Here is an 8,291-nt window from a genome sequence, read left to right as displayed (position 1 = left end):
AAAATCATCATGAACGGAGTAAAAAAGCGACTTGAAAATGCAAAAGGGAAATAGGTTGAAGAGTTACCCAATGTGTTGTGGGCCTACAGAACTACGGCGCGATGCTCGACCGGGGAAACTCCCTATTCCTTCACCTATGGAAAAGAGGCTATTATTCCACTTGAAGTTAGTTTCCCAACCATCCGGTCAGAACTGTTCGAAGATGCAAGTAATGAAGAAGCTATTGCCCAGGCACTGGACATGGCAGAAGGTTGAATAGAAGTAGCACTGATTAGACTTATGGCCTATCAGCAGTAGCTTATCAAGAGTTTCAATCAAAAAGTTCTCCCAAGACAATTTACACCTGGTGAATTGGTTTCGAGAAAAGTTATGGATCATAAAATGGTGCTTGGCGAAGGAAAGTTAGGACCTAACTGAGAGGGGCCTTAAAAAGTTATAGTCGTTGCTGGGAATGGAGCATACTACTTGGAAGATCTCAAGGGCAAAGCCATAACTTGGCCTTGGAATGTAGCAAACCTTAAGAAGTACTATCAATAGATTATCTCCCCAAAGTATCTATCAAGTGTAAAGGCATTTATCTTTTGATTAATAGAAACGTCTCCAGTCATCTTTGAACTTTTGTGTCCAGTACCTGTACAGCCTTATCGCCAGAACAGATTAATAATTCACTTAGCCCTTAAGATCCAACTTATGGGGGCATAGATCAAATAAAAGCGATCATGCACTAAGGAAGAGCTAGCAAATAAGCTTCAATTGGAAATGAACAAATTTTAGCAAAGTTAAGACTTGATTTTCGGAATTAGCTTTCGTTCTTACCAAACGAAATTAGCTTTGGTTTTTACCAAACGGAATTATCTTCGGAACAACTGAACAGAATTTAGTTTTGGTTTGCACTCAAACATGTCTAGTGGAATTGTTTGGTGGAATTATGTTTGCCAACCAAAATGGAACTTAGCCAAGTGGAATTGCTTGGTGGAAAACGCACTAACGAATTTTTCAATGATCATTTCTTTTTTGGGAAACATAGAATTTCTTAAGTACAAGCACATTAACACTTCAATGCTACTGCATGTCAGTAGACTTAAGTAGTTCTGCCAAAGAACAAGAACTTCAGTACCAATCGTACTTAGCTCCAGGTAGGAGCAAACAATTGTTTTTTAGAATCAACCCGGATCTAAGTAAGACCTTCTCCTTTCATTACAAGACAAACACAATCATACAACATATTGATTAACCAGACCAAGCAGCTATTCGGCCCGGAGGTCCCAACAGTGCTCAGCCGGGGGCAAATAGTACAGATAACATTCAGACATAGAAGTAAGAAAGCATCTGTCACGACCCAAACCTGCCCCTATAGGTTTAGCGTCGTAACCGACCAGTAATCCTTGGATTACCAAAGGCCTCTTAACAGTATAACATATAGTTAGGGGCTGTGGAAGCAAATATATAAAATATACATTGTCCATTGAGCTGTGAAAACGTACATGGGACAGATAATTTTAAATCTTAAAACTAAAATACAGTATTTATATGCCACTTCATGTACATACAACAGAAAACCTTTTTTGTATGTCAAAAGAAATTAAATCTTATACATCTACAAAAACACAGCCTCTAAACATGACTTGATCGGGAACCTCCTTGGGAGGCACAAAGGCTGGCTGACCAAAAACTGAGTTGCTAGGTCCTCAACTTTGAGCCTGGTCACGTGCCTAATCACCTACATATATAAAATAAATAGTAAGCGGGAGCCTAGTGAATAATAACAGAGCAAAGGGTTAAATAAATGATGTGCCGTAATTAAGTCCGTGCATAGAACCGATTCATATTCATGATCTCATTCAATTCATATATATATAATTCAGGTTTCATGCTTGATCATTCACAGTTCATCCGTTAGCGCTAACAGATCATATACAGAATATCATAGATCATACTTGTCAGTTCCATAGAGGAACCTCCGGCCGGGTACGGATAACTTGCCAGTTCCATAAAGGAACCTTCGGACTGGGTACGGATAACTTGATAGTTCCACAAAGGAACCTCCAGCTGGGTACAGATAACGTGTCAGTTCCATTAAGGAACCTTCGGTCCGGTTACGGATAGCATACTTGAATCATAGCATTAATGTCATATATATATATATATATATATCAGAGATGAACAATCATTCGTAGTGCATAAACATAACATTCATAGGACAAATCTTATTTCATATACAGAAAATAATTTAACTTGAACATAGCTTTACTAAGTCATTACTCACAGATAACTGGTGGCTCCAAATAGACGAGTAGAGTAGGCAATCCACTTCACTTGAGGCGCGTGACCTACATAACATGACAAATACATACATTGAAACACACGCTTGGATTATATGCAACTTATTTCATTTGTCCTTAGTGTGTTTCTAGCCCTTATCCTAATTATAGTGTTTTAATCTTGGCCTTGGAATGCCTAGGATGGAATGAGGATGCTAAAATGTATTTGAAAACATTTTTCAAAACTTGTTGAAAATAGGGTCCACGCTCAAGCGTGGCTTTTCTCGCTTGAGCGGACATGCAAAATGTGAGGGTCCGCTCGAGTGTAACTTCCTTCGCTTGAGCGGTCTATAAACTTTGAAAAAGTACTGGTTGCTTGATTTTCTTACTTGACGGACGCTCGATCCCCGCTCAAGCGTGAGACTCAAACCTTCGCTCGATCGTGACTTTTGTCGCTCGAGCGATCAGCAAAAACACATAAACTTCTGGAAGCATGCATTTCACGCTTGAGCGGAGTTCTGGTCACTCGAGTGGAAGTGCAAGATTACAGGGTCGCCGCTCAGGCGTAGAATCCGACGCTCGAGCGAAAGTACAAAATCTGGAATTTCCAGATTGCACTCCCCAGCTCCAAGCTCGAATTCTACACCCCAAAACTCATCTTCTTGGGCCAAAATTCTGGAGAACATCTAGGAACTTGTACAATATCATGGTTTGAAGATCATTTCATAAAATCAAGGCCCAAAAGTATGTCAAACATGCAACAATTCAACTTGAAATGTAAAAACATGGTATGAACATGACATGCATGTGTTCACTTGAGTTCATGGCTTCTAAAATATGATCAAATGTGATCCATTGATGAGAAATGTTATGAATCCTTCAACTTATGCTAGAATTACAACATGCATGGGGAAATTTTTTGAAAACAACTTCAAAATGCTATAAATATGCATGCATGTATGGAATGACTTATCTTTCTTCAATTCTAGCTCAATCCTTACATGAATTTATCTAATTCACTTGTTTTCATACATTATTCAACTACATTACAAGGCCAAAGACTAAAACTCTTTCCTAGAGTCTAATTTGCATAAGCGAGAAAGCTTCAATTCCCAAATTCTTTGCAAATCTCCAATAGTTCCTAGCAATTCTCCCCTATCTCAACTTTTGATCCCAATTTTCTTCTATCTCACTCTCTCTCTCCTACATTGACTTGATTTATGTGTGAGCTCAAATGTATTGAAATGAAGAGAAGAAACGGTGAAGGCATATAAGAAGCCTTATATAAGCTCACTTAATGATAATTAATTAAGGCTAATTAAGTGGGCATTAATTTAATCGTTCCAAATCAAATTTTGATTAAACCTACCATAATGTTCTAAAAATTCCAAATAGCACATAAATCAAGTCAATTTCTGAATCGGATGCCGATAAGGCCTTTAATTCACAAATCGAGTAAAAACATGAATAGATCTTTCTATGTTAAATAGATATAAACACAAAATAATGCAATGCACATGTAATTAACTCAGGATTTCTTTTTAATTACTTGTTAGGCATACTTAAGTATGAATTAGTACTAATCATGGGTCGGGGTTGTTACAACATCAGATTGCAAAATCAAAGGGAAAATTTCATCATCCAACAAAGGCACAACTAGCCTCACAAACAGTAAACAAAAAGAAGAAAAATTGTCTTGACAAACATAAGGGGGCAACTCATTAGGAAGACCGACCTCCAGTACAACAGAAAGCAAAAAGAAGAAAGAGCAAAAAATGTAAAAAACTTCAAGTCATTTCAAAGATCACTTCAACTTTCATCGCAAGGGGAAATCTCAGAAGTAGGGCTCACAGTTTTGTCCAAATCATCTGTGGGAGGAAAAACAAAAGCAACTCCAACATCTTGAGAAATAAGAACCTCCTTGACCAATTCCTCCACAACTTCAATCTCTAGGTTCCCACATTCTTCAACATATATTGTCTTGTTGGCAGCCTCATTCTCTAGAGCCTTGTTCGCAGAACCAATACTTGGAGAAATCTTTGATGGGGGAGTAGCAGGTGTGGTAGCAGTTTTTAGGCTCAAGAATTTGAAAAGAACAGGGATTTCCTGGAATAGAGGAGACCTATCAAGAACCTGGGCATCAGCTAGAGCACTTGTCCAGCCTTTAAGGAAAAGCTTGTCACGCAGTACCAACACTTCTCCCTCGTAGGCATCTCCAGCATCATCCGAGCCTTGTTACTAGTATTTGGCTTCTAAAGTCGAGTGCTCAGTAGCCATCACTGCTATAACTGCCTCCAATTCAGCCACTTTTCCCTCAAGCTGGGCTTGGGCCCCAACAACAACTTCTTTGGATTTCATAGCAGAGGAAACAACTTTGTTCAACCGAAACACCTCTCTCTCCGCAGTTCTACGGCCCTCCTTCTTAGCCTCAAGATTCATTGTCAACCTTTCAACACTTATAGTGCCCTCCAGCATGGCTTTCTCCGGCAACAACAAAGTTTTAGTTAGGTCAAAAGCAAGGTCTTTGGATGCAACCATAGAATCAGAAGTAGAAATGGGCCTACTCTGATGCAGCATAGGCGGTTCCTAGTGTTCATAGGATTCATACACAATGGGCTCCTCAAAGGCCTCGTCAACCTTAGCTTTACCAGTCTCTCGTTTTCTTTTGTTCGTCCTTTCAACAGTCAGGGCATCAGTGTGACGCCCCAAAAATCTACACTAAGGGTTGTTGTCATGGGAAAGTCACTAATAAGTCCTATGGCTAATAACCAAGTAAGATCCCAGATCGCTAGAGGAGTCAAATTAGCCTCCCTTCTAAGTCCAGCTTTCTTAGGTAGCACACTACCCTTTTGACAGATCTTAAAAGGCATTGACGCAAGGGCTCATAAGTAACGTAGGGAACTATATTGGTGTTTGAAATATAAGTACATAATAATAATAATAATAATAATAATAATAATAATAATAATAATAATAATAATAATAATAATAATAGAATAGTTACAAATATCCTTAGTTACAAAAGTTAGTTCATCAACATTACTTCCCAAAATAAAATTTCAGATGGACTATCAAAACACAAAAGAACATAATTTCTCTAGGATAGCCAAAAGTCTTCGAAGGTTTTCCGCTCATCTTCTCCTGCTGTGAGATCTTCTTCAGCACCTTGGATGATACGCCATGAGCTTTAAATACCCAGTAAACGCACACATACCCCGTTCCTTTTTCCCAATCTAATACACACTAGTAATTAGAACAATAGGAGAAGAGAACATGACATTCAAGTAAATAGCACAGGTTACAAGGTTAGTTGTTAGTAGTCTAGAAGTCCCCCAAAGAGATTTCAATCTTCCAACCATAAGAATCGGACGTGGATTATTCGGTATGCCCATTTTTTTGCTGTTTTGTTACAGAACTTACCTCAGATGCCTACCAATAGTTACATACCGTGTAAGGAAAATCGCAAGGCCTCAAAAGAGACAGTAATAATGGGCCTTGCCCAAATCCCTCCTCACACCAAATACCTAGGGTCTGAATGCAATCGCTCCTTTCACTGAAAACCACCTGCACAAGATTTTACTTCCAAAAGGGACCACGTCTCACTAATCAATTCAATTTAAACATGACTCCATCTCATAATAATACTCATGTGATCAAAACCCAATTAGCCACCCCATTAAGTTTTTCGTTTGGATTAATGTTTTAAGTTAGTTAGTACAAGCAGGTAACAAAAGAATAAATTTGCATAATGTGAGCATCATCGAAGGACTAAAATAAAATACATACACCTATGACATGTGTAATATCATACCAAGACATGATCATATATTAATAAGCATATTCATGAACACAAGAGAATAAAACACCAATGAAAACAGAATTTCCAAATTCAGTACTACCTAAAGATTATACTTAAAAGGGCTATTTCAAATTTTTTATGAACTCGGCTTTCCTATGGTTCGTAGAGAATTTAATCTAGTTTTTAGAATATGTTTCAGAAGTGTGATAGATTTTCTAGATTTTTAGTTATTTAAGAAACACTCCAGCGCTGTCCAAATTCGTCAACCGTTACGAAAATCGGATTTTCTTACAAACCGCTTACTCTTTTTCAATTAAACCAATTGTCCTTGAAAGATAACTCTTTAAGGAAGCTTTTGACATAAAACCAAGTTCCATATGATTTTTCTACATTTTCCTAGAAATTTCAAAATTTAGCTGTAAAATAGATTTTTCATGCACAATACTCAAAGAAAGAAGATTTGGTGAAAATAGCGGCCAACTAAGGAAAATTTTTCACTTCTTTTGTGATGAAAATATGATAAATAATATATATTAAACTCAGAAATTTGAATTGAAGGTGTGTCTTTGGAAATTTTGAGAAAATGGTGTAGAAGAAGATAGTTTGTTATCGATTAAGGGAAAACACAAGAAGGGTGGAACAAGACTCAACTCTTTTCATTTATTTTTTTTAACACAAGAACACCATTTAAAACACATCTAAAATTTATATTTAGAACCTCTAGGAGCATGTATTTGAAAGGAAAAAATGAAAGAGAGAGTTGTGTTGTGACTTACTTGAGGCTTGATTGAATTGCTAGCAACTTTCTCTTTCCCTCTTATCCTCCACCAAGCTTACTCTCTTCCCTCTCTTTTCTTTCAGCCGTGTGGTGTGGTGTGTGTGTGTTATTCTTGTGTGCAAAATGCTAAGGGTGAGGTTTCTTTTATAGGAAAATTGGTGCAAAAAGTCCATTTTGCCCATTGGTTGGAATTGGATTGGATATTTTGGATTTAGTTTGAATTTAATGGAATAGTGGAGGATTAGAGGACTTAATTGAGTACTTAAGCATGATCTAGTTAGGGTTTTATCTTAATCAAACCAACCTACTTACAAGTACAATGCGCGCGCGCACACACACACACACACATATATATAAGTTTGTACCTAAGGTCAAAGATTTTTTCCTTAATTCATGCAAGTTTGTCTCAAAAATACACTCATTGTCTATATAGGTTATGGCCGGCCATAAATGATGATTTGAGGGATTTATTTTAATTTATTTTTTTGTGTACAAATGTTGGAAATTGTAAAGTATGATGTATAAAATAGATTTTAGGGTACAAGTGTATATATATAATGGTACTTGTTTGGGGTCAATTTGTGATTTAATAAAAATGTAAGGGTTTTGGGTTTAATTTATGATTTGGAACATTTATTTTAGTATAGAATTAAATTAAATTAGGGTTGGAGAGTCTAATTCGGTTTGGATTTCTTGTTTTGAATAAAAAGACGATCAATCGACAGAAAAATCTAGGGTCTTCGAGTGGTAATTCCACATTTACGGAGTCAATTAATCTGTGTTAGAGTACTAAAATTGATTCCTAAGTTACCAAAATCGATTAGGGTTTACGAGTTTTCAATTGGCGCATGTATTTGATCTTAGGGTTAAAATTGAAATTAATTAAGAATTGACTTCAAAGAAATAATTTAAAAGTAGGGAACTTTCAAGAAAATAATATTTTCAGGGGCCTCACCACCTATCCCCCTTAAAACAATTTCCTTCTCGAAATTTAACTATACATCATTTTCAAACTGTTGGGGGTAGTTTGCCTTCATCAATCTCCTATCCCCCTTCAGTGTACAACTTATCCTCCTTTAGCGGCCTCACTACCTATCCCCCTTCAGTGTACAACTTAACTTCTGCAAAGTCTGCGTAGGCAAAAAAGGGTTGCGGATCTACATCAATCTCCTTTGTTTCCCCATTGCCTATTGCTATCATTATATTCTGATGTAACGGAGAAGGCACACATTTGTTTGTGTGGATCCAATCCCTGCCAAGCAAAACATTATATTTGATATTACTATCTATGACAAAAAATACTATCATGCAGTGGCTGGTTCCCACACTCAGGTTGATAAGCAAAATGCCTTAAGCCATCTGTTTATCTCTAGCAAAACCAACAATGGTAGTGGTTGTTAGGATCAACTTGGGATTTCTTTTCCCCAACTTCTTTAAGGAGGATCTTGGAAGC

Source organism: Camellia sinensis, chromosome 15, assembly GCF_055761805.1.
Source record: "Camellia sinensis isolate YWXY chromosome 15, ASM5576180v1, whole genome shotgun sequence".
Taxonomy (NCBI): Eukaryota; Viridiplantae; Streptophyta; class Magnoliopsida; order Ericales; family Theaceae; genus Camellia; species Camellia sinensis.
This window is presented reverse-complemented; position numbering follows the sequence as displayed.